Raw genomic sequence first — 25462 nt, forward strand, 5'->3', positions numbered from 1 at the left:
TGTAACAAAAAAAAGGTCAAAGGTATAATTATACATATTGCTTGATTACTGTCAGGGACTTCTAAAGATAGTCTCCATGAGTGTATATTAAAGTAGTATTTCCAAATTAGAGAATTACGTCAACAGAGGATGACCTGTGTGCTACTCTAAGATATATGTTAATGTTTCATTTAGTAGTTGTCTATGTGTTTTATTGATTCTAAACACTATAATTTGGTATGAACAACCATTCTGGTGATCTTTGGTTATAAAGCAAATGATATTTACCTCCATATCAAGGCACCCAGCAATATGATTATAATATAACCAATAATAGATTGTTAAACAGGGCATTCTTGGGGCCGGCCTGGTGGCATAGTGGTTAAGTTCATATGCTCCACTCCGGTGGCCCAGGGTTCACTGGTTCGGATCCTGGGTGTGGACCTACACAGCGCTCGTCAAGCAATGCCCTGGCAGCATTCCACATACAAAATAGAGGAAGACTGGCACAGAGGTTAGCTCAGTGACAGTCTTCCTCACTACAAAAAAGATTAAAACCTGCACATTATCTCAAAATCTCGACACTAACCATAACTCATAGACCCGTCATTCTCCTAAGAAGGAAGTTGCTGTAAATAGGTTAGACCAAGATCTCTTTAAAGAGCCTGAAGAAGAGAAATGCTTATGTAACAAAATAACAATAAACTACCACAACTACTGAGTGCTTATGAGGTGCCAGGCATTCTGCTAAGTACTCACATCTTATTTGCTTCTGGGAATCAAGAGTAAAATATTCTGACATTTGGCTGAAACAAATGGACTCCTAGGTAGAATTGCTACATACAGACTGTAAATAATAATAATAATATAATTAAAGCCTTATTTATAATGTGTCAGCTATTCTGCTGAGTGTTTCCTATCTATGATCGCACTTAATCATCTGTGATTGCACTTAATCCTCGCAATTGCACCATGGGACCACTACTAATATCTTCACATTACCAATTGGGAATCAAAGCTCTGAGATGATAAAAAACTTGCCCAACACAGATGTTAGCTCGGGGCCAGTCTTCCTCAGCAAAAAGAGGAGGATTGGCAGCAGAAGTTAGCTCAGGGCTAATCTTCCTCAAAAGAAAACAAAATAACCTGCCCAATATCACATAGTTTGTAAGTGTCAGAGTTGGGACTCAAACCCAGGCCTTACTTAAAGCCAATACCTATAAATGTGGTAGTATATTTATAACCACAATTTGCTATAACCTGCCTCTTCTAAATAGTAGCTTGCTAGGATTGCAGCATTCCAGTGACTTCTGCCCAGAGAAGTCCACACCAAACAGCATGGAAAAAGCCAGACCCTTACTTCTCTCTCCTAAGCATTTGAGATCTATAAAAAATAAAAATTCAATACTTGTAACAGCTTGTGAAAGAGAACCATGCTTTATTTATAAAGGCAATGAGATATTTAATAAATGTTTTCCTTTCTTTGTTTTTCTTGCTCCTTTATTTTAGATTAAGCCTCCATACCTCTCTTTCATGGGTACTATTATATACCACTGTGTGATCTTAAAACATCTGTTACTTAATAAGAGCAGTATTGAAATGAGAGGATAAGACATCCGTGGTTTAACAAGGGACAACAGGATCCAAATACCAATTGTCCCACTAACAAGAGAGAGAGATGTTTCCTACTTTTGAAAATACAAAAGTGGCAATTTTGATCTTAAGCGCAGGCTTCGTTCGATATTCATTCATTCATTCACTCATCAGATATGTTTATTGACTATATACCTGGCTTTGGAATTAAGGTCTTAGAGAAGAAAGACGAAGACCCCGGTCTCGAGAATCTTATATCTTAGTGAATCGTAAGTACGTTTCCTTAACTATGGATATTTAGAAAGAAATTCTTGGATTTTTCCCTGACTGTAAGAGAACCTCTCTGAAAATAGATGATTCAATCATACAAAATGTCCTGAGTTTGGTGTACTACTCGGGAGCCTTATGACAATGGTAATTTTTAATAAAATAATTGGCGTGAAAGCGATGCTGTGAGTTAGGAGTTTCCTGTAGCCGAGGTGTTAACGCGCCCTGGTTCATTAGAGGATTGTGTCAGAGAAGGGTGGGCTGAAGTTCAGGTTCATTCATTTTGTCTTCTTCAGGCTCCCTTCCCTAGTCATTTTCCATAGCTTTAAAGTGTCCCCTATTATTTTGACCAAATGTGCATCATGATGGAAAGGACGTGATACTTTCAGCGGAATTACTTAATTAGGTTTAAGCAAGCAGGATGTGCCAAGTAGGGTAGGTTTGCTTTCTAGCCATAAAAATGTGCCTGTGATGCAAGCTGCGTCCTGAGGAGTGAAACACAGTGATTGATGTGATGATAAAATGATGAAGGGAAGGATAAAGCCTGAGAGATAAAAGTCTCAAAAGGGAAATAAAGTAAGCTAGCAGCTGCCCCCATCTTAATTGAAGCATAAATTTTAGGAACGGGATCTGAGGTTTAATTTCAAGCACATATTGGGAGAGAGTTGTGTGTGTGTATATGTGTGTGTGTGTGTGTATGCCTGTGTACCTCTGTGTGTGATGAAAAGCGAGTTAAATTCTTTCCATCCTTTGTATGAAGAATTTTCAAACCATTTCTAAAAAAGGAAAAAGTTTCAAATATAGAAGTTTATTGATTATCACTGAGACACATTCATTTAACCAACATTTAACAGAGACTAACAGAATCAATGATGGGCAGCAGCTGTTCTAGACGCTGGTGATGCAACAGACTAGAAACCATACAACAGTTCTGCACTCACGGAACTGCATTTTTAGTTTATCTTTTCTCTGCACATACCTTCCTTGTCCCCATCCCCACCTTATGCCAGAATCATTTTCTTACAGTATAGATTAGATTACATCACACTCATTCTTCTAACCACCATAGCTGTGCATGCAAAACCCTCCAGTCCAGCCCCTGCCTCTATGCCCATCCTCTTCTTTCATTCCTCCCTACACTCCAGTGTCAAGCTTTCCATTTTCCAAGCATAACATTTATTTCTACACCATGATGATTTTCCAGACTATGCCCTGAGTCTAGAATGTCTTCACGCCCATTTCCCATCAATGAAAATTCTCCCCACTTTTCAGCTGTGCAGCTGAAATGCCTCTTAAGCCTCAAAAATCTTCTAATACCCCTATCAGCTTTAACAGTCCTACATCCTAGTTTCTGGAGAGTTTTGTTTCAAACATATCATTCACGTTTTTCGTTCATTTGTCCTGGCCTGAGCTATGCACACGTCTGCTCTACTTTGTGAATATGAACTACGTGAGGACAGGGCAGGCAGGGTTGCTAATTTGTTTCTGGCCACATACTGCTTTACATGTAGCCGACATCCAAAAAATATTTGGAAAGAGCAAATAAACATGTAGCCAAAAAGTATTTAAGATCATAGGAGACTTTTCATGATGGAATCAGGTACTTCACTAAGTTCTCAAGATTTTATTTTCCGAAGACCTCAGAATAAGAACAGTTGCACAGGGGAGAATGTCCATCGCTCTCTGCAGAGAGTAAGGGACACACTGCACACACAGGTCCTGCTTAAACGTTTTTCATGAATCACCTTGGAGACTGCATATCCCTTTACATGGAGCACGCTATCATCAGAAGTGTTTGCAAAATCTCACCTTTTATATGCTGTCTTTATAGCTTCACACTCCTTCTATGGACAAGCATACAGTAATGTAATCCTGAGCTAGGCAACCCTTTACTTCAAAAGTGCTTTAAGAAAGAGAAATTGCTCTTAAGCTAAGGAACAGTGCAAATTTTTACGGTTTTGTTATAAACTTCTGAGAAACAGAATTGGGAAGCCTTGACACTCTTTTAACTTTATGGAGAAGTTAACATGCACCACTATAAAAACGCAACTGCCAGTCTTACAACAAAGAACAAAAATGAATTTAGAACTAATATAAACTATAAAACTGTAATGTATAAATTTTCTGTTCATTTGTAAAGAGTTAACCTTTAACTGGGAAAATGAATGAATTCACTGTCAAATCTTTTCTATCCAGAGGGTCCTGCTAAATTGTATGTTTTTATACAGAACGGTGGAATGCACTGTCTCTGTAGATCCTAATCAACAGGATTCATTTCCAAAGACTGTGGAAAAAGACAAGAACCTATGTTTTTTTATAATACTTGGATCAAAAGTACTTGTTGTACATTTTTTCCGTGTTGGTGACTTACACAGTCCAGAAAGATAAGGTATTCTAAAGAATAAAAATATTTATCTCACCAATAGAGGAGAGCTCTTCCTTTGGGATAAGATAAATAACTGCTAATAATTGCACTGTCACATGATTATTTACCTTCAAAAGAGATTTGATTTTAGCCCTCCTCTTTTTGTCTTCCTTCTTCTTTCTAAGTTTGATGTTCTAACAGGCAACTCTATTTTGTTGAAAATATTGAAATAAACATAATCAGGATGAAGTCTGTTTTGGATTCAGAGATTAAGACTTAAAAGCTTAAGAATATGGAAGTTTATCATGAAGAATTCTTGCTATAATTATTTGCTAGATACTAATGCTATGAAGCATGGAACTAGGCTGAGCCTTATTCCACAAATGCATCCTGCATTTTGATGTTTCTTTTATTTACAGACTGGCAAAATTCTTCCAAATGCGGGTAACCCACCTTGCCACTTAACAGGACAAACAATTTTCCACTAACTCAGTTCATCAATTAAGGATTTCTACCATTATTTGGTGATCTATACTATTTCAAACAAATTTGAAATTTGTGACAATTTGTGTTTTGTACTCTCATGATATTATCTTTTTTCCTTTCTTTTCTTTTCTTTTTTTTTTTTTGAGGAAGATTAACCCTGAGCTAACTGCTGCCAATCCTCCTTTTTTTGCTGAGGAAGGCTGGCCCTGAGCTAATTTCCAACCCTTCTTCCTCTACTTTTTTTTATATGTGGGACACCTACCACAGCATGGCTTTCCAAGCAGTGCCATGTCCGCACCCAAGATCCGAACCAGCAAACCCTGGGCCGCGAAAGCAGAATGTGCAAACTTAACCGCTGTGCCACTGGGCCGGCCCCTCATGATATTATCTTATAGACGAATAAGTCATTAGAGGATTGGGAAGGGAAATTTATTAAACTTTAGAGAATCAGTTATTTTCAAGCTTTTTAGAAGTTCTCATTTTTATATCCAAATCATTATCTTAAAATATAATTTATTGACTGAGTTCCATTTACTTTATTTTCAGAAAGTAAAAAAAAGCCAGATTTGTAAAAAACTTAGAGTGACAAGTGACTTAAATTAATTCCCCTCCATTGTTTTCTTGATTAATAAATTTTACTCCTACTTTCTGTGTTTATAGTTGAACTTAAAGAAAATCTTGTTTTGGGATGGATAAAATGTGAAGACATTGTAAAAGCTTTGATAATCTTAAAGTCAGAGAAGAAGAATATCTTGTGATTTCCCCAAGTAATTGTTGATAACAAATTTAAATTATGTTAGAGAGGAGAAAGCAAGTTAAAGAGAAAGAAGATCCGCCCAAACTGTGGGTAATAGTTGAGAATTGTTTCCCGAATACAACAGACAAAAGTAGGAAAAAAAAGTAATTGAGTAAGAGTATAATATTTTAAATTCTAGGAGCCACAATGATAATAGAGTATGTCATTATATCACCATTTTAAATAACACTTAGATGAGCACAATTTAGAATGATAAATACTTTCAAAGAAATAAAAGGCAGAATAATAGTATAATTTTCTAAATTGGAGTAACCTTGAAGCACACAGTATTTGTAAAAGCATATGCTATGAACTGATCCAGCTCTATATTGCATAAAATATAAATGCTTAAAGGCAACACTTTGCCTACTGTGCCTTCAAAAGTACAACTGTTTATTCCATTATAGTTCAGAGTAGTTACTTAAGGAGCAAATCTCCTTAGCTTGCAATGGCTACTGCATTAAACCAGCATCCACAGTATTCTTGTGTCTTCTTCATGTGTATCTTAAAATAACTCCTCTTTCCTCTTGAGAGAAAAAGGGACTCAATTATTACTATACACGGTCTCCTGAATCCAAGGGAGCACAATTCTTCAACAACCTGTTCAGTGAACTTTGAAAACAAATAGAAAAGCTATACATTATTCAATACATCTTGGCAGCACACTAATGCCCGTAGACCAAGTGATAAATGATCAGGTGTCTCTTTAAAATCTTACCTGGTTTACTCTTTTTATAAATCTGACCCTTGCTGTCTACCATGCAAAGCTCTTGGCCACTGGGTGAAATCCAAACTGGGTAGCTGATCATGATAATTCCAACATGTCATGGGCAGCAGCATCTCTCAGAGTCCCACAAGCCAGTTGCTTGAAACGAACCTGCAATGAACAAGATATTTCTTCATTTTAATTGAAAAATAGTGAACCATGTCCTAGGTCCAGGAGGCGCCACTACATAATCAATAAAGGAATCATAAAGGAGTGTGTGAGGGGCTGTAAACGCCTCTCAAGATGCTGATAGACATTAAAGCCAGAAGACTGAGTTTATGTGCTACAGAAGATGATTTTGCAGAATGAATGCTCCTCTTCACGTTATTATTGATCTATTTAAGCTGTCCGTATAAATAAACATTATTGATATTAAAACTCACAAATTTTATAGTGTGTACCCCTTCTTCTTCATGCTGGTGTCCACTTGGAGTACTAAGAGTATTTTTCTGACTCTACCCATAATACTCTCAAGGTAACTGGGCAAAACCCATCAGCAGCTAGAGGAAAACCCACATGATGTTCTAGATCAAGGACAGTTTCCTTTGTGAGTTCTGACACCTCACTGCCAACATTCCCAGTATAGAAATTGCATCATCTCTGTAGGACAGTGTTTGAGAAATACCCTTGAGGGGCTTATGTGAGGTGCTGCCAATTCCACAGCACTTGCCATTATCCGTTATCCATACATCCACTATCCATATCAGGATACAAACTGTAATACAGTAACCAATTGCACTAATACTTGCCACACAAATAACCCTGTTCAAGAGAAATTTAGAAAGATATGAATGAAGAGATTTGCAGATTGGTCTTCCCAGGGTAGCCTTCAATAACTACTAGATATTTTTTAGCTGCAACAACCATATTGAGTTATGCATATACAAAAACAAATTTATTGTTATTATTTTCTAAGTAGTGCAACAGAAATGGCTGAGAGGTTATTCTAAATCTGTGGGGGGACTCATGTGAGTGATTACGTGATGCAGATTCATGGACACAGGTGCAAAAACTGATTTTAACAAGTCACAAAATGATATATCCTCATGCACCTGTCATTAGAGCTTCAAGTAGTCCCAGAAGTCAATGTGGAGACTTTGTTAAAAGACACAGTAATGAGATATCCTATTGTGCTATTTCAGCAAGAAGGGTAAGATGGCAAGGGGGTGAAGTCGAGTACATACCCAAGACTAAAATGCAACACTTCAAAATAAGTCCTGAAAAAAAGAGACATATATACCTGGACCCAAATGACCATTCTGTGATACAAAACAGGAGTGTTATGGTTCTATCAGGTGCTATCACTGATACACATAAATACACACACACACAAATACCCAAGCACACACAAATGGCTGCAATTTTCTAATCTATTGGTCCAAGCTCTGATATTCATTAAGCTTAAACCCTTAGTCAATTTCTGGATGCAAAATGTTTCTATTCATGCCAAAAATTATTTTACCTCTTTTCTTCTTTGAAGATACTCTGAAAATTATCAAATCAATTCTATTATAAAACAAATCTATTTTCACAAGTGGTAATCTTTTTCAGTCTCTCAGCAGCCATGCAAAATATTGGGAGAAGTCATATACCAGTGGAACAAATGACAGAGAAGTGTTTATAAACATAATTTCCAAGCTCCCCAACTTGTTTTTAAGTGAAGACTTTTTGGAAGCTACTTGCTTTGGAAGCACCCATCTGTGCCCTAGTGTGACTTCTCATACTTAAAAAGAATGAAAGCAAGGAAATCAGCATAAACACTCGTGTTCTATGGCTTTATTTCCTTATACAGAAACAACGCTATCGATCCCTTCTTTGTAGGGATAGGTTTTGCGTATTTTCTTTTTTCAGTACTGATGGTTTTCCACTGATCATTGATCACTGATTTATCTATTAACCCACTTATTCATTCCACAAATTTTAACTGAGCACCTCAGTTGTGCCAGGTATGGAATTAGGTGCTCACATACCTAATGTGAGAAAATGAAAACACACATTCTCCCCATAAAAAAATATTACCATCTATTCTATTCTGATCTGTTGAAATATATCTGTAAACAAGAAAGGTAGCAACATTAGACCACATCAAAATAATTGGCCTTATTTTATATCCCACTCACTATGTGACCAGAGTGTGACATTTTATGAAGTTTGTCAATGAGTACAGCACTATAGGCCAAGGGCAAAGCTGCAATATAAAGTGACTGATTCACACAGTTGACTTATGTAAAGATTTTCCTAGCTGTGATGGTTTTGTGTCGTTATTAAGTCTTTCTCCATAAGCCCATTAACTGATTGAGTCAAACCGATTCCAAAAGTCCAAACACTTGGGTTCTAATAGTACATTAATATTTCTGGAGGCCAACATAGAGTCGGGGCCACCGGAATGTGTGCATTAGGCATCACAATACAAGCCCCTGTGGTTTACATCACAAGTTAACAGATTTTTTTTGTGCCAGAGGGGCGAACACAATTGTCTTATACAACAAGTTGCTTCACGCAATGTTTGTATTATCATTCCATTTGTTTTCTCAAAGAAGGTACACAAAATTAAATGAATGTATTCTTCTCAAAGAGACATCCATGAGATGTTCATAGGAAGTACTAATTCCATGACATGGCTTTGAAACGTTATTCTAATACCAATTTCCAGAATGAAAAAAAAATGCTTAAAATAAAATTTTCCTTTCTCTTTCTTCAAACATGCTATTGAATAGGAACATGAAAACAAAAGGTAAAGATAATGCTTTTAAAAATATTCTTAGAAATTAAGTGATTTTTACCAAAATCAATATGGTTTCCAAATGATTTAATTTTCTTCTATTTTCTCATCTTCTTTGTTTGTAATCTCTGCTTATTGCTGAGATGACTAGTCTGAAAACAAGCTTTTTAAAAATAAAGATAGTCTTATTTTTGAGAAACTTGTATTCTTTTAAAAATGAATTTTAAATGAATGCATTTTATTGTATATAAATTATACCTCACTAATGTTGATTTAAACTTTTTTGAAATGAACTTTTGACAATGTTCAGTAGGTTCTAGACAGAGCACGGTAAACAGAACCTACTGATAAAATACTGTTGCACATGAATTTAAAACAAGCAAGACCACAATAAAATTACAAAAAAGTAGAAGAAATTCCAACATTCACAAACCCTGTTTTCTTGTTCCTTTGTCCGGCCTTAAGTGCTCTGTAATTGAATTTTGGTCTTCTTTGTCTTTCTTTATCACACCACTACAACAACTCTTTTAGTTTATCATATTGCTCTGAAGAAAGCTTTCCAAAGGATCCCCCTCGGCACTTAGGCACTCATTTTATAGACTATTGATTTGTACTTGTTGATATGCTGCTCTTTAAACTTTATCTCAGGGATGTGCTTTGTCTTCCCCATGGAGCCAGGTTGCATAGCCCTCTGCGTAGTCAACAGAACTAGATGAGTGCTTAGCATTCTGTGAGCTCAGTGCATTTGTTAAATGACTGCTAGGTGCATTTTGCAAGCTTTGTATCTAAGTCACTCATTTCCTTTTCTTTTTCTTTCTTTCTTTTTTTTTTTTTTTGGTGAAGATTGGCCCTGAGCTAACATCTGTTGCCAATTTTCCTCTTTTGGCTTGAGGAAGGTTGTTGTTGAGCTAACATTTGTGCCAATCTTCCTCTATTTTATGTGGGATGCTGCCAGAGCATGGCTCGTCAAGTGGTGCTAGGTCCATGCTCAAGATCCGAACCTGTGAACCTCGGGCTCCGAAGTGGAGTATGCAAACTTAGCAACTACACCACCAGGCCAGCCTGTAAGTCATGCATTTTCCAGTACAAACATCAAGAATATAAATGTCAAGAATGTATAAATAGGGAAGTTTTCACTGATCAAAGTTATGAGACTTTCTGCTTTAGAAATTTCACATTTGTTCCCTTTTATCAATGGTGACACTGGAAAAGGGAGGGTGCCACCATTTTTTAGTCATGAAATTAATCCTCCTAATTTTTTTTTCTTCATTTAGTCAGACATAAAAGTCACAGATTATTTCCCAGCAGGGAGGGGTCACCAACAAGAATTGATATTGCTTATGTGTGCCAGTTGCTATCTGTTTTATATGTACTTTCTTTTTTAATTTTCTCTAAATTAGGTAGCGGTAGATACACGAGCTATGTTTCCCTACTCTTTAGATTTTTACGTTTGTTTGAAAAGTTTCCTTCGAAAAATAATCTTCCCTTATGACAAACCAATTTCACATTTTGAGTTCACACAAATGACCTACATTATGACTTTTTAAATATTTTTTTTCTATCTTTCTATCTGATGTTGGTTCCTGCATAAGAGGAGAAATGCAATTTCTATGTAACGGATATCAAAGCAAGATTTCTTCTCTGTGAAATTCTGAGTCTTATCTGCATTTGTCATTCTGCACAAAAGATCTGTATCCTCGTTACCAGCAGCTGAGGACTTCTGCCATACAGCAGCGTCTAATGTTTTTCTCACAGGGAGAGATCAGTCACTGCATTTCTGATCTTATCCAATGGACATGGCATTTCTTTGTTTCAGGTGCGAACTTTACTGGGGTGTCCATTCAGATCCCCAGAGCTGTGTGAAGCAGGTACATTTGTGGTTGGATCTGATGCACTTTAAGGACTCTTCAAACTCAGACATAACAATTGTGACTCACAAATCTGTTAACTCCAGACTGTCTAATCCCTTCTGGACTTCAGACCTTTTCTTCCAACCACCTGTGCTTCACACTCCCCGCCATCAGTAGGTACTTCAACCTCAGGCGATTCACAATTAAACTAAATAACTCCCTTCACAAAACCTCTCATTCTTTTTACCCTCTCTTAGATCAATGAATGGTGTCACCATCCAACAGGTGTAGAAACCAACTAAACCAATAAGAATAAAAACAAAACAACAACAACAAAACACACAAACAATTATCTTTTCTTCCTCATGTCCATAGCCAATCAGCACCAGGTTGCATCTACTCGACCTTTTAAATATCTTCTGAATCCCTCTCGTCCCTTTGACTGTGAAAACAACCTCCAAAGTGCTTTCCCAGCCTCTAGTCCAGGCTCCTCTAACCAATGCTTTCTGAAATATAAACCTGACAGCCATCACCAGTAGGATACAATTAAAATGCCTTGACTACGACATAGTGCCCTTTAATTTATGAAATCTGTCTACTTTTGTGGCTCTTCATTTACCATGCCACAGTAATTTCCCAAACAGGACATGATGGCTTTTGCTCATCAGCCTTTGATGTGCTGACTCCTCTGACTGTGATGGCTTTCCTCGATTTGTTTAGGTGGCAAACTAGTCTTGGCTCCATGGTTACATCTTTGGTTAAAGGTAAGGATTCCTGAAGTACATTGTCATACTCACTTACCAGGTCGAATCTGAATTATTTGTAAAAGTGTCTATCTCCCCCCACTAGACTGTAAGCCTCCCTGATGTCAAGGATTTTGAGTAATGTTCATCTTAGAAAGGTCACTGAGATTGGCAGTATTAGGGAAGTAATAAACATACAATAATTGCTGAGTGGGAGGAATAAAGAGAGCTATCATGTGGAGGAGGAGATGGAGAGAAAGGGGGGTGAGAAAAAGGAGAGGTAATCCCATAATTGAAAGTAAAAAAACAGAGGCTGTCTCCGTGGCTGAGTGGTTAAGTTCGTGCACTCCGCTGCAGCAGCCCAGTGTTGGGATCCTGGGCGTGGACATGGCAGCGCTCGTCAGGCCATGTTGAGGTGGCGTCCCACATCCCACAGACAGAGGGACCTGCAACTAAGATATACAGCTGTGTGCAGGCGGGGTTTGAGGAGATAAAGCAGACAAAAAAAAAAAAAAAAAAAAAAAGACTGGCAACAGTTGTTAGCCCAGGTGCCAATCTTTAAAAAAAATAAAGGAAGATTGGCAACAGTTGTTAACTCAGGTGCCAATCTTTAAAAAAAAAATTTTTTTTAATTTTAAAACATAAAAAAACAGATAGGAAATAACTATTGCAGGAAGTGACTACTATAGACAGAAGAAAAGTGTCCCAAAACTGATTAGGGGCAGAACTTGCTTAGGCAGTATAATTCATATCCAAAATTTTAGCAAATCAAAACCAATAATATGTAAAAATGGTAATACTTATGCGAATGAGGATATGAAGCAACAGAAACTCTCATTAATTGGTGGGAATGCAAAATGGTACAGCCACTTTGGAAGGTAGCTTGGGAGTTTCTTAAATACCGAACGTGTGGGGCCAGCCCGGTTGTGTAGTGGTTGAATTCGCACACTCTGCTTCAGCAGCCTGGGGTTCACTGGTTCGGGTCCCAGGCATGGACCTACACACTGCTCATTGTCAAGCTATCCTGTGGCGGCATCCCACATGCAAAACAGAGGAAGACTGGCACAGATGTTAGCTCAGTGACAATCTTCCTCAAGCGAAAAAAGGAAGATTGGCAACAGATATTAGCTCAGAATCAAACTTCCTCACCAAAAAAAAACAAAAAAAGAAAAACAAAAAGAACCTAAACACCCCCTTCATATGAACCAGAACCAGTAGTTGTGCTCTTTGTTATTTACTCAAATGTAGTGAAAACTTACATCCCCATAAAAACTTACAAGTGGATATATATGTATAGCAGCTTTATTCGTATTTGCCAAAATATAGAAGCAACAAAGATGTTCTTCATTAGGTGAATAGATAAACTGTGACACAGCCAGATAATGGAATATGATTCAGCACTAAAAAGAAATAACTATCAAGCCATGAAAAACATGGACGAAACTTAAATGAATATTACTAAGTGAGAGAAGCCAATATGAAAAGGCTGCCTGCTGTATTATTCCAAGTGTATACCATTCTGGAAAAGGTGAAATTATAAAGACAGTAAAAAGATCAGTGGTTGCCAGGTATTGGGGAAAGGGAGGAATGAATAGGCAGAGGGCAAAGGACTTTTAGGGAAGTGAAACTATGCTGTATGATAACGATAATGATGGAAACATGTCATCACACATTTGTCCAAACCCATAGAAGTACAACACCAAGAGTTAGACCTAATATAAACTATGGACTTCAGGTGATTATAATATGTCAATGTAGGTTCATCAATTATAATAAATGAATCACATTGGTGGGGAATGTTGATAACGGGGGAGGCTACATATGTGTAGAGGTTGGGGGTCTATGGAGAGTCTCTGTACCTTCTGCTCAGTTTTGCTGTGAACTTTAAAGTACTCTAAAAAATGAAGTATTACAAGAAATATAATACATCATGACCAAGTAGAGTTTATTCCTGAAATTCTATACACAAACAACAAAATACCTGAAAAAGAAATAAAGAAAATAATCCCATTCACAATTGTATCAAAAACAATAATACTCAGGAATAAATTTAAGCAAGGTGGTGAAAGATCTGTACAGTGAAAACTTTAAGACTTTGATCAAAGGAGTTGAAGAAGATACAAATAAATGGATAGATATCCAAGTTTCTGAATCAAAACAATTAATATTGTTAAAATGTCCATACTATCCAAAGCCATCTATAGATTCAATGCAATCTCTACCAAAATTCCAATGAGATTTTTCACAGAAATAGAAAAAAACAATGCTAAAATTTGTATGGAGCCACAGAAAATCAAAATAGCCAAAGGCAAATATATAATAATGGAATATTATTCAATCATGAGAAAGAAGGAAATCCTTCCATTTGTGACACCCTGGACAGACCTTGAGGGCATTATGCTAAGTTAAATAAGTCAAACAGAGAAAGATAAATACTGTCTGATGTAATTTGTATTTGGAATCTAAAAAAGCTGAACTCAGAAACAGAGAGTAGAATAGTGGTTAACAGAAACTGGGAGTTGAAGGAAATGGGGAGATATTGGTCAAAGGGTATAAACTTCCATTTAGAAGATGGATGAGTTCTGGGGATCTAATGCACAGAATTGTGATTATACTTAACAATACTGTAAATACACTTGAAAGTTGCTAAGAGTAGATCTTAGATGTTTTCATCACAAAAAAGGAATGGTGATTATGTGATGTGATGGAGGTGTTAGCTAACGCTATGGTGGTAAGCACTTTGCAATATATAAATGTATCAAATCAACATGTTGTACTCCTTAAACCTACACAATGTTGTATGTCAATTATATATCAACAAAGCTGGAAAAAATTGATTTATCATTTGGAATGCAATTAATGTAACCATAATAACCATACTAACAAACTAAAAAAGAAAAAGCATATGATCATCTCAGTAGACACAGAAAAAGCATTTGACAAAAATCCAACATTGGCTCCTGATTAAAAAAAAAAGAAAAAACAACTTTGAGCAAACTGGAACTAGAAGGTAAGTTTGTCAACAGATACAGGACACTACAAAAACCTACAGCTAACATGCTTAATGATGAAAGACTTCTTTCCACCTAAGATCAGGTAAATGCAAGGATCTTAGTTCCCACTGCTTCTATTCAACATTGTAGTGCAAGTTCTAGCCAGTTCATAAGGCAAGAAATAAAAAGTGTCCAAAGCGGAAAGAAAGAAGTAAAATTGTCTTTATTTGGAGAGAGAAGAGCCAAGATGGCGCCGTGAGTAGTCCTCTTTGTCTCTCGCCCTTCGAGTCTACAATTATTTGGACACTTATCGCTTGACAAAGGATATCCAGACAGCATCTCAGGACGTCTGAGACACCCACGCGACTATACATCGGAAGGCGGATGGACTTTCCTCCGGGAGGATGTGGAAATAGGTGAGGGCTCTCCGACCCCGACGGGCAGCCTGGTACCCGCAAGTGGCTTTCTTCCAACGGACGCCCCCAGAGGATCCACGCACGTCTAGGGCAGGAGCGAGAACACAACAGAGGAGCGACGGTGGAAACAGGTGACCAGAACCCTACCTAAACCCCCTGCAATTACTCCTAAACGCAGAGGGAAACTTTGGAGTTGCACACCTGAGCCCGCGGGGAGAGTCTCTCCCCGCCATTGGCGGGGGGATCCAGCCTGGTGCTTGGGGCGCCCGGAGGGTCCCAGAGAGAGACACGGAGGGCACGGAGATCTCCCAGCTGCCGTTGCCCGCCCCGTGGGACTAGGGATTGCCGGAGATCTCGGAGAGGACCGGGGCTGGGGGAATTTTCAAAGGCCGGTTCTGCGACCCGGAGGGGAAGCGCCGGAGCTCCACCCGGGCAGCAGACAAAACTCTCTGTCTGCCATTGGCAGAGGGGCCACGCCCAGCATTCACGGCTCCGGCAGAGGCCCGGAGAGAAGCCCTGAGGGCGGGGCGACCCCCAGCTGCCGTTGCCCACCCCGTGAGGCTAGGGATTGCCGGAGATCTTGGAGAGGACTGGGGCTGGGGGAAGTTTCAAAGGCCGGTTCTGCGACCCGGAGGGGAAGCGCCGGAGCTCCGCCCGGGCAGCAGACAAAACTCTCTGTCTGCCGTTAGCAGAGGGGCCACGCTGAGCATTCACGGCTCCGGGAGAGGCCCGGAGAGAATCCCTGAGGGCGGGGCGACCCCCAGCTGCCGTTGCCCACCCGGTGAGGCTAGGGATTGCTGGAGATCTCAGAGAGGACTGGGGCTGGAGAGAGTTCCAGAGACCCAGCTTAGTAGCCTAGGGGGAAACCCTACAGGCTCACAGCAGCCTTAGGGAAAGCCTCTGCACAGCACCAGTAGAAGGCACCCAGCCGCCAGCCACAAGGCTGGAAGACCCCAGGGCAAAAGCAGCATAGCTAGGTGTACTAACCACAGACTGTAGAAGATGCCAATAGCTCTCCTGCGACCTATAGAGGACAAGTGAGATTTGGTGGGTGCCGACAGCAATGGAGCGACAAATATAAGTGATCCCACCCCTGGCTGCTGGAAAAGCCCATAACACCGTTGCAGACCCCAAGGAGAGAGCACATCTAGGTGGGCTGCAACAGTAGGCACCTGCAGCCTGAAGCCCCCCTGTGACGGCCCCCACGGCAGAGGAGGGAATCCAAAGGGCCACTGTGGCTACGAAGAGGGGCCCAGGCCCAGTTAGCAACTACGGACAGGATTCCTGGTTGGTGAAATATAAACAGCTGCTCCTCCCACCGCAGCAGCTGAAACAAGTGAAAGGAGCAACTAAACTCTATTTCCATGCGGAGGCACAAATCAACAACATCAAGCAATATGAAAAAATACATTAAATCTCCAGAACAGAAAGAAAGCAACAAATACACAGAAAACAATCCCAAAGAAAATGAGATGTATAACCTAAATGACGATGACTTCAAAACAGCCATCATTAAGATTCTCAATGAGTTAAGAGAGAATTCTGACCAACAACTCAATGAGTTCAGGAGCTATGTCACAAAAGAGTTTGATACGATAAAGAAGAACCAAACAGAAATATTGGAAATGAAGAACACAATAGAGGAGATTAAGAAAAATCTAGATGCTCTGAACAGTAGGGCCGATAATATGGAGGAAAGAATTAGCAATTTGGAAGATGGCAATATAGAATTGTTGCAGGCAGAGGAGGAGAGAGAAGCAAGACTTAAAAGAAATGAAGAAACTCTCCGAGAATTATCAGACACAATTAGGAGATGCAACGTAAGGATTATAGGTATACCAGAGGGAGAAGAGAAGGAGAAAGGGGCAGAAAACCTATTCAAAGAAATAATGGCTGAGAACTTCCCAAATCTGGTGAGGGAGATGGATCTTCAGGTGACAGAAGCCAATAGATCTCCAAACTTTATCAATGCAAGAAGACCAACTCCACGGCATATAGTAGTGAAGCTAGCAAAAGTCAACGACAAGGAGAAAATATTAAGGACAGCCAGGCAAAAGAAACTAACCTACAAAGGAACCCCCATCAGGCTATCAGCAGATTTCTCAGCAGAAACTTTACAGGCTAGAAGAGAGTGGAATGATATATTCAAAAATCTACAGCCGAGAATTCTCTACCCAGCGAAAATATCCTTCAAATACGATGGAGAAATAAAAACTTTCCCAGATAAACAAAAATTAAGGGAGTTCATTGCCACAAAACCTCCTCTTCAGGAAATCCTCAGGAAAACCCTCATTCCTGAAAAATCCAAAAAAGGAAAGGGGCTACAAAACCAAGAGCAGAGGAGATAAGTAGAAGGACAACAACAGAGAGTAGCAGCTCTACATCAGAACAGATTAAACCATGGGACGAGAAACAAAGGAAACTGAAAAAAACCGGAAAACAAGACACAAAATGGGAGTGGTAGGCCCCCACGTCTCAATAATCACTCTAAATGTAAATGGATTGAACTCCCCAATCAAAAGACACAGAGTGGCAGGATGGATCAAAGAACAAGATCCAACAATATGCTGCCTCCAGGAAACACACCTCAGCCCCAAAGACAAACACAGACTCAGAGTGAAGGGATGGAGAACAATACTCCAAGCTAATAATGAACAAAAGAAAGCAGGTGTCGCTATACTAATATCAGACAAGGTAGATTTCAAAGCAAAACAAATAAAGAAAGATAAAGAGGGACAGTATATAATGATAAAAGGGACTCTCCACCAAGAAGACATAACACTTATAAATATATACGCACCCAACACAGGAGCACCAAAATTTGTAAAGCAACTCTTAATAGAACTAAAAGAAGACATCAACAACAATACAATAATAGTAGGGGACCTCAACACACCATTAACACCAATGGACAGAACATCCAGACAGAAAATCAACAAGGAAATAATAGAATTAAATGAAAAATTAGACCAGATGGACTTAATAGATATATATAGAACACTTCATCCAAAAACAGCAGGTTACACATTCTTCTCAAGTGCACATGGAACATTCTCAAGGATTGACCATATTTTGGGAACCAAAGCAAACATCAATAAATACAAGAGAGTTGAAATAATATCAAGCATCTTTTCTGATCATAACGCTATTAAACTAGAAATCAACTACAAGAAAAAAGCAGAGAAAGGTGCAAAAATGTGGAGACTAAACAACACGCTTCTCAACAAACAATGGATCATTGAAGAAATTAAAGAAGAAATCAAATATTATCTGGAGACAAATGAAAATGAGAACACGACATACCAAATCATTTGGGATGCAGCAAAAGCAGTCCTAAGAGGGAAATTCATCGCAATACAGGCTCACCTCACTAAACAAGAAAAAGCTCACGTAAGCAACCTCAAACGACACCTAACAGAACTAGAAAAAGAAGAACAAACAAAGCCCAGAGTCAGTAGAAGGAGGGAAATAATAAAAATAAGAGCAGAAATAAACGATATTGAAACAAAAAAGACAATAGAAAGGATCAATGAAACAAAGAGTTGGTTCTTCGAAAGAATTAACAAAATTGACAAACCCCTAGCCAGACTCACCAAGAAAAGAAGAGAGAAAGCGCAAATTAATAAAATCAGGAATGACAGAGGAGAAATCACAACAGATACCAATGAAATACAAGAGATCATAAGAGAATACTATGAAAAACTATATGCCAACAAATTGAACAACTTGGAAGAAATGGACAAATTCCTAGACTCCTACAATCTCCCCAAACTGAATCAGGAAGAAATGGAGAATCTGAATAGACCAATCACAAGTAAGGAAATAGAAACGGTAATCAAAAACCTCCCCAAAAACAAGAGTCCAGGACCAGACGGCTTCTCTGGAGAATTCTACCAAACATTCAAAGAAGACTTAATACCTATTCTCCTCAAACTGTTCCAGAAAATTGAGAAAGATGGAGAACTCCCTAACACATTCTATGAAGCCAACATCACTCTGATCCCCAAACCTGACAAGGACAACACAAAGAAGGAGAACTACAGGCCGATATCACTGATGAACATAGATGCAAAAATCCTCAACAAAATTTTGGCAAACCGATTACAGCAATACATCAAAAAGATTATACACCATGATCAAGTGGGATTTATACCAGGGACACAGGGATGGTTCAACATCCGCAAGTCAATCAACGTGATACACTACATCAACAAAATGAAAAACAAAAACCACATGATCATCTCAATAGACGCAGAGAAAGCATTCGACAAGATCCAACACCCATTTATGATAAAAACCCTCAGTAAAATGGGTATAGAAGGAAAGTACCTCAACATAATAAAGGCCATATATGATAGACCCACAGCCAACATCATACTCAATGGACAAAAGCTGAAAGCCATCCCTCTGAGGACAGGAACAAGACAAGGGTGCCCACTTTCACCACTCCTATTCAACATAGTACTGGAGGTGCTGGCCAGAGCAATTCGGCAGGAAAAAAAAATAAAAGGAATCCAAATAGGTAACGAAGAAGTAAAACTCGCGTTGTTTGCAGACGACATGATCTTATACATAGAAAACCCCAAAGAATCCACAGAAAAACTATTAGAAATAATCAACAACTACAGCAAAGTAGCAGGGTATAAAATTAACGTGCATAAATCAGTAGCATTTCTATACACTAACAATAAACTAACAGAAAAAGAACTCAAGAACTCTATCCCATTCACAATCGCAACGAAAAGAATAAAATACCTTGGGATAAACTTAACCAAGGAAGTGAAGGATCTATACAATGAAAACTACAAGACTTTCTTGAAAGAAATTGACGATGACATAAAGAGATGGAAAGACATTCCTTGCACATGGATTGGAAGAATAAACATAGTTAAAATGTCCATACTACCTAAAGCAATATACAGATTCAATGCTATCCCAATCAGAATCCCCAGAACATTCTTCACAGAAATTGAACAAACAATCCTAAAATTCATATGGGGGAACAAAAGACCACGAATTGCTAAAGCAATCTTGAGCAAGAAAAACAAAGCCGGCGGAATCACAATCCCCGATTTCAAAACATACTACAAAGCTACAGTGATCAAAACAGCATGGTACTGGTACAAAAACAGGTCCACAGATCAATGGAACAGAATTGAAAGCCCAGAGATAAAACCACACATCTATGGACAGCTAATCTTCGACAAAGGAGCAGAGGGCCTACAATGGAGAAAAGAAAGTCTCTTCAACAAATGGTGCTGGGAAAACTGGACAGCCACATGCAAAAGATTGAAAATCGACCATTCTTTTTCACCACACACCAAAATAAACTCAAAATGGATCAAAGACCTAAAGATTAGGCCTGAGACAATAAGTCTTTTGGAAGAGAATATAGGCAGTACACTCTTTGACATCAGTTTCAAAAGAATCTTTTCGGACACTGTAACTCCTCAGTTGAGGGAAACAATAGAAAGAATAAACAAATGGGACTTCATCAGACTAAAGAGCTTCTTCAAGGCAAGGGAAAACAGAATTGAAACAAAAAAACAGCTCACTAATTGGGAAAAAATATTTACAAGCCACTTATCCGACAAAGGGTTAATCTCCATAATATACAAAGAACTCACACTGCTTAACAACAAAAAACAAACAACCCGATCAAAAAATGGGCAGAGGACATGAACAGACATTTCTCAAAAGAAGATATGAATATGGCCAATAGACACATGAAAAGATGTTCATCATCGCTAATCATCAGGGAAATGCAAATCAAAACTACACTAAGATATCACCTTACCCCCGTTAGATTGGCAAAAACATCCAAAACCAAGAACGACAAATGTTGGAGAGGTTGTGGAGAAAGAGGAACCCTCATACACTGTTGGTGGGAATGCAAACTGGTACAGCCACTATGGAAAACAGTATGGAGATTTCTCAAAAAGTTAAAAATAGAAATACCCTATGACCCAGCCATCCCATTACTGGGTATCTATCCTAAGAACCTGATATCAGATATCTCAAGAGTCCATTGCACCCCTATGTTCATCGCAGCATTATTTACAATAGCCAAGACGTGGAACCAGCCTACATGCCCAGAAACTGATGATTGGATAAAGAAGATGTGGTATATATACACAATGGAATACTACTCAGCCATAAAAAAAGACGAAATTGGCCCATTCATAACAATGTGGATGGACCTCGAGGGCATTATGTTAAGCGAAATAAGTCAGTCAGAGAAAGACGAACTCTATATGACTCCACTCATAGGTGGAAATTAGTATATTGAGAAGGAGATCTGATTGGTGGTTACCAGGGAAAAGGGGGGGTGGGGGGAGGGTACGGAGGGGGAAGTGGTGTACCCACAACATGACTAACAAAAATGTACAACTGAAATTTCACAAGCTTGTAATCCATCATAACATTAATAAAAAAAAAAAAAAGAAAGAAAAAAAAATTGTCTTTATTTGCAAATAATATGATTGTCTATGTGGAAAATCCACTGGAATCCATGCAGAAAGTACTAAAACTGATTAATGTGTGAATTTAACAAGATTGCATGATATAAGAACCACATATAAGCATTAATTGTAATTCTATAGTCTGGCAGCAAAACACTAGGCATTGAAATTTACAAAAAACCCTCAATACCATTTACAATAGTATAAAATTACGTGATATACATGGGGACAAATCTTGCACAAAAGATGTGCAACACCTGTACACTGAAGACTACAAAACATTCAGGAGGGAAGTTAAAGAAGCCTTAAATAAATGTAGAGACATACTGTCTCTCATGGGTAGGAAGACTCACTATTGTTCAAATATCAATTTCCCCCAGATTCATCTATACATTTAATATAATCACAACTTCAGAAGGATTTACTTTCATAGAAATTACAAACTGATTCTAAAGTTAATATGCAAATGCAAATGACCTAGAATAGCCCTCCCAAAAAACTTTGAAAATTAAGAAGTAAGTTGGAGGATTAATGATATCTTATTTCAAGACTTACTAAAAAGCTATATTTATCAAGTTTGGTTTGGTGTCAAGACAGACAACGAGATCAACAGAACAAATATAGAGTCCAGGAGACAGATCTACATGTAGACAGATAATTGATTTTCAACAAAGGTACAAAGGCAATTCAGTGAAGAAAGAATAGTCTTTTCAATAATTGTTTCTGGAACAATTGGATAGCTATATACAAAAAAGAAAAAGAAGGAAAATAATTTTAATCCTGACCTCACACCATATAATATAGAAAAATTCACTCAAGGATCATAAACCTAAAACTAGGAAGTTTCTTGAAGAAAACATAAGAGAAAATCTTTATGTCTTTGGGCTAGGTGAAGATTTCCATAATACTATACCAAAAACATGATCCATAAAAAATAGATAAATTAGATTTAATCAAAATTTAAAACTTTTTGCTTTGTGAATGACGCTGTTAAGAGAATGAAAAAACAAGCTATAAAGTGGAGGAAATATTTTCAAATTATATAAAGAACTTGTATCTAGAATATATAAAGAACTCTCAAAACTTAATCATAAGAAAACAAACAACTGAACTGAAAAAAAGAAATGAGCCAAAGGTTTGAATCAACACCCACCAAAGACTTTAATTGACACTCACCAAAGAAGCTATATGGATGGCAAACAAGCTCATGAAATGATGCTTAGCATTGTTAGTCCTTAGGAAAAGGCAAATAAAACCTTGAGATACCACTATACACCTATTGGATTAGCTATAATTAAAAAGCCTAGCTATCTATTCCAAGTGTTGGCAAGTGTAGGCAGGAACTCAAACTCTTACCCAATACTGCTGAAAATGTAAAATAGTACAACTATTTTGTTCTTTTTCTTTTTTTACAACTTTATTGAGGTGTAATTGACAAATAAAATTGTAAGATATTTAAAGTGCACAACATGATGATTTGATATACGTAAACATTGTGAAAGGACTGAGTTAATTAACCTCACATATTTCACCACACAACCTCACCAAGTTAATTAACCTCACATATTTACTTCTTTGGGGGGAGGATATTTAAGTTCTACTCTCTTTGGAAAGGTCAATTATGCAATACAGTGTTATCAACTATAATCATCATGTTATATATTAGATCCTCAGATCTAATTTATCTTACAACTGAAAGTTTGTACCCTTTTACTAACCTCTTTCTATTTCCCCCATTCTCTATCCCCTGCCAAATTGTGGAAAGTAGCTTGAAGTTTCTTAAAAAGTTAAACATACACCAACCATATGATCTAGTCATTCAAGTTCTAAGTATTTATTCACGAGAAATAAAACATGTCCATGCGAAGAGTTGTACACAGCTGTTAAGAGCAACTTTTTTGGTATTAGCCAACAGCTGGAAACTACTTAAATGTCCATCAACAAATGGCTGAATAAAGAGTGTCATAACCATATAATAGAATTCTACTCTGCAATAAAAAGGAATGAACTATTGTTACACATAACATGTTGATGAATCACAAACAATTATGTTGAAAGAAGCCAGACTCCTCTACCTCCCCAAAATGTACAAACTCTTTGAATCCATTTATATAAAATTCTAGAAAATAAAAATTCAAACTAATTATAGTTAAAGCAGTTCAGTATTTGCCTTATATGGGAACAGAAAGTAAGAAGGAGAAATTAAAAAGACATACAAGAAAACTTTTGAAGATAACAGATATGTTTGTTACCCTGACTGGTGATAGTTTCATGAGTGTATATATGTGTTAAAATATACAAAAAAATGTACACATTAAACATGCACAGTTTATTATATCTAAACTATATTTCAATAACACTGATTGAAAAAACAGATGGAATGGAAGGATAAAATTTCATCTGACAGTCTCTTTGTAGATAAATCTCTTCTATCTGTAGTAATTAATAAAGAAAAATTGTCCAAAATCTGTTTAGGGACAGAACTTTCTTTGGCAGAGAAATTCTCATCCTTCTTCTAGCAAGAAATTTACAATCCTGATAAATTGCTTAAGCAATTTCTAATAAACTTTAACAATAGTAAGTCATCTTCTGAAATTAAGTAACCACTCATTGGCTATTAGTCAGGTGTCTAATGTTCTTTAGATAGATATTCTTTTTTCTTGTATCCAGATAGCAATGATTATCTAATCATTTTACTATAAAAGGATCTTTACTGAGAAGGAGTATTTTTCAATTGGCTGGCTTAGCCCTCTCCCCTCGCAGATTTTGAAATAAAACTGTGACATAGGCTCTTGACAAATTTGCCTAAATTTTTCATTATTAAACTGTGAATCATATAAATAAAGATGAAAAGGAGGAAAGGAGATGGGGAGTGAGAGGGAGAGAGGGTGATCCAAGGGAATGGGGAAATGATTAGTGGAAATTGAATGACAGATTTTGAGGAGCAAAACAAAAAACTTTAAAATTTAAAAAATTAAAGTGGATGATTATGAATTAGATTTTGAAATTAATGATAAACTTGCAGAGTACCTGAATAAGAGGATTACTATAGGGATAAACGTATTAACATGCATAGAGTACTATATAGTATTATAACGTTTTATTCTGATTAGGGAACTTGGTAGTATTCACAAAATCATTAGGCTGGGTTCAGATAAGTCCCTCTCCCGTCTACCAAAAAATGTATTTCTGTCTTTACACAGGATAGAGTACAATTACCATAGTTATGAGAAAACTGTAATAGTTTTATTAGCATGTGCTAATGTGAAATAAACTCACAAGTGGCTTACTGCATTTGCCAGTTCCATTTGAAATAATCTAATCACTTACATTACTCTCATCCCATAGGAGATTTCACAATGGAAGAAATCACCTTGTGCCTTTACACTTAATCAGAGCTGTGCTGTGTCAGGAAAAAAGGCAAACCTGACCTTCTTGCTTTTAATGACCCCAAGGGAATTATCTATTACATTAAATGCCATGACAACCCACAAAACCCAAAGGATTTATGGTAAAGACAATATATCATCCCAACTTTTCATACAAACTGATTAATAGTCCAGGTACCAAGCAAAATACCAACAGAGACTAATCCTGACACCTGTTCCAAGGACTGATGAAGAAACTCTGCTGAATGAAAGTCTAATCACTGATTTCCTACAGCACAGCCAGTTTCCTCACGAGACCACATAATTATAAGTGAGAGGATTTATATCCTTGGCTAATACATAATTATATCTGGAAGCATAACTACTAAACTAGGAAATTGAGTCATTTCAAGAGGATGCTTTTCACACACAAAAGAGCCAGATATTTATTTAACAAGGGGGACTCTGGTCTATTTCCACATTTAATATCATAGGTGAAATCTGGGAAAGATCCAAAAGGCCCAAAGAAAGGGTTTTGGTATTTTGTGGAAGAATAATTCAGTCAAAAAGTGGTACACGATATTTTGTGAAGGAAGCTTTTGCTAAGCTTCAACTCTAAAGGGTTCATTAAATTTTGGAAATAGTTGACAATACCTA

At 37.6% G+C, this 25462-nt stretch overlaps 1 protein-coding gene across 1 annotated transcript in view; it reads right to left on the bottom strand.

Moving 5' to 3' along the window:
* The window catches only part of LINGO2 (leucine rich repeat and Ig domain containing 2), a 362366-nt gene that overhangs the window by 288389 nt on the left and 48515 nt on the right, over positions 1–25462 (bottom strand). The window contains exon 2 of the mRNA XM_046665127.1: positions 6205–6363. The gene's annotated coding sequence lies outside the window, so the exon portion shown is untranslated. The remainder of the gene's footprint in view (positions 1–6204; positions 6364–25462) is intronic.

This window comes from Equus quagga, chromosome 6 (genome assembly GCF_021613505.1).
Source record: "Equus quagga isolate Etosha38 chromosome 6, UCLA_HA_Equagga_1.0, whole genome shotgun sequence".
Taxonomy (NCBI): domain Eukaryota; kingdom Metazoa; phylum Chordata; class Mammalia; order Perissodactyla; family Equidae; genus Equus; species Equus quagga.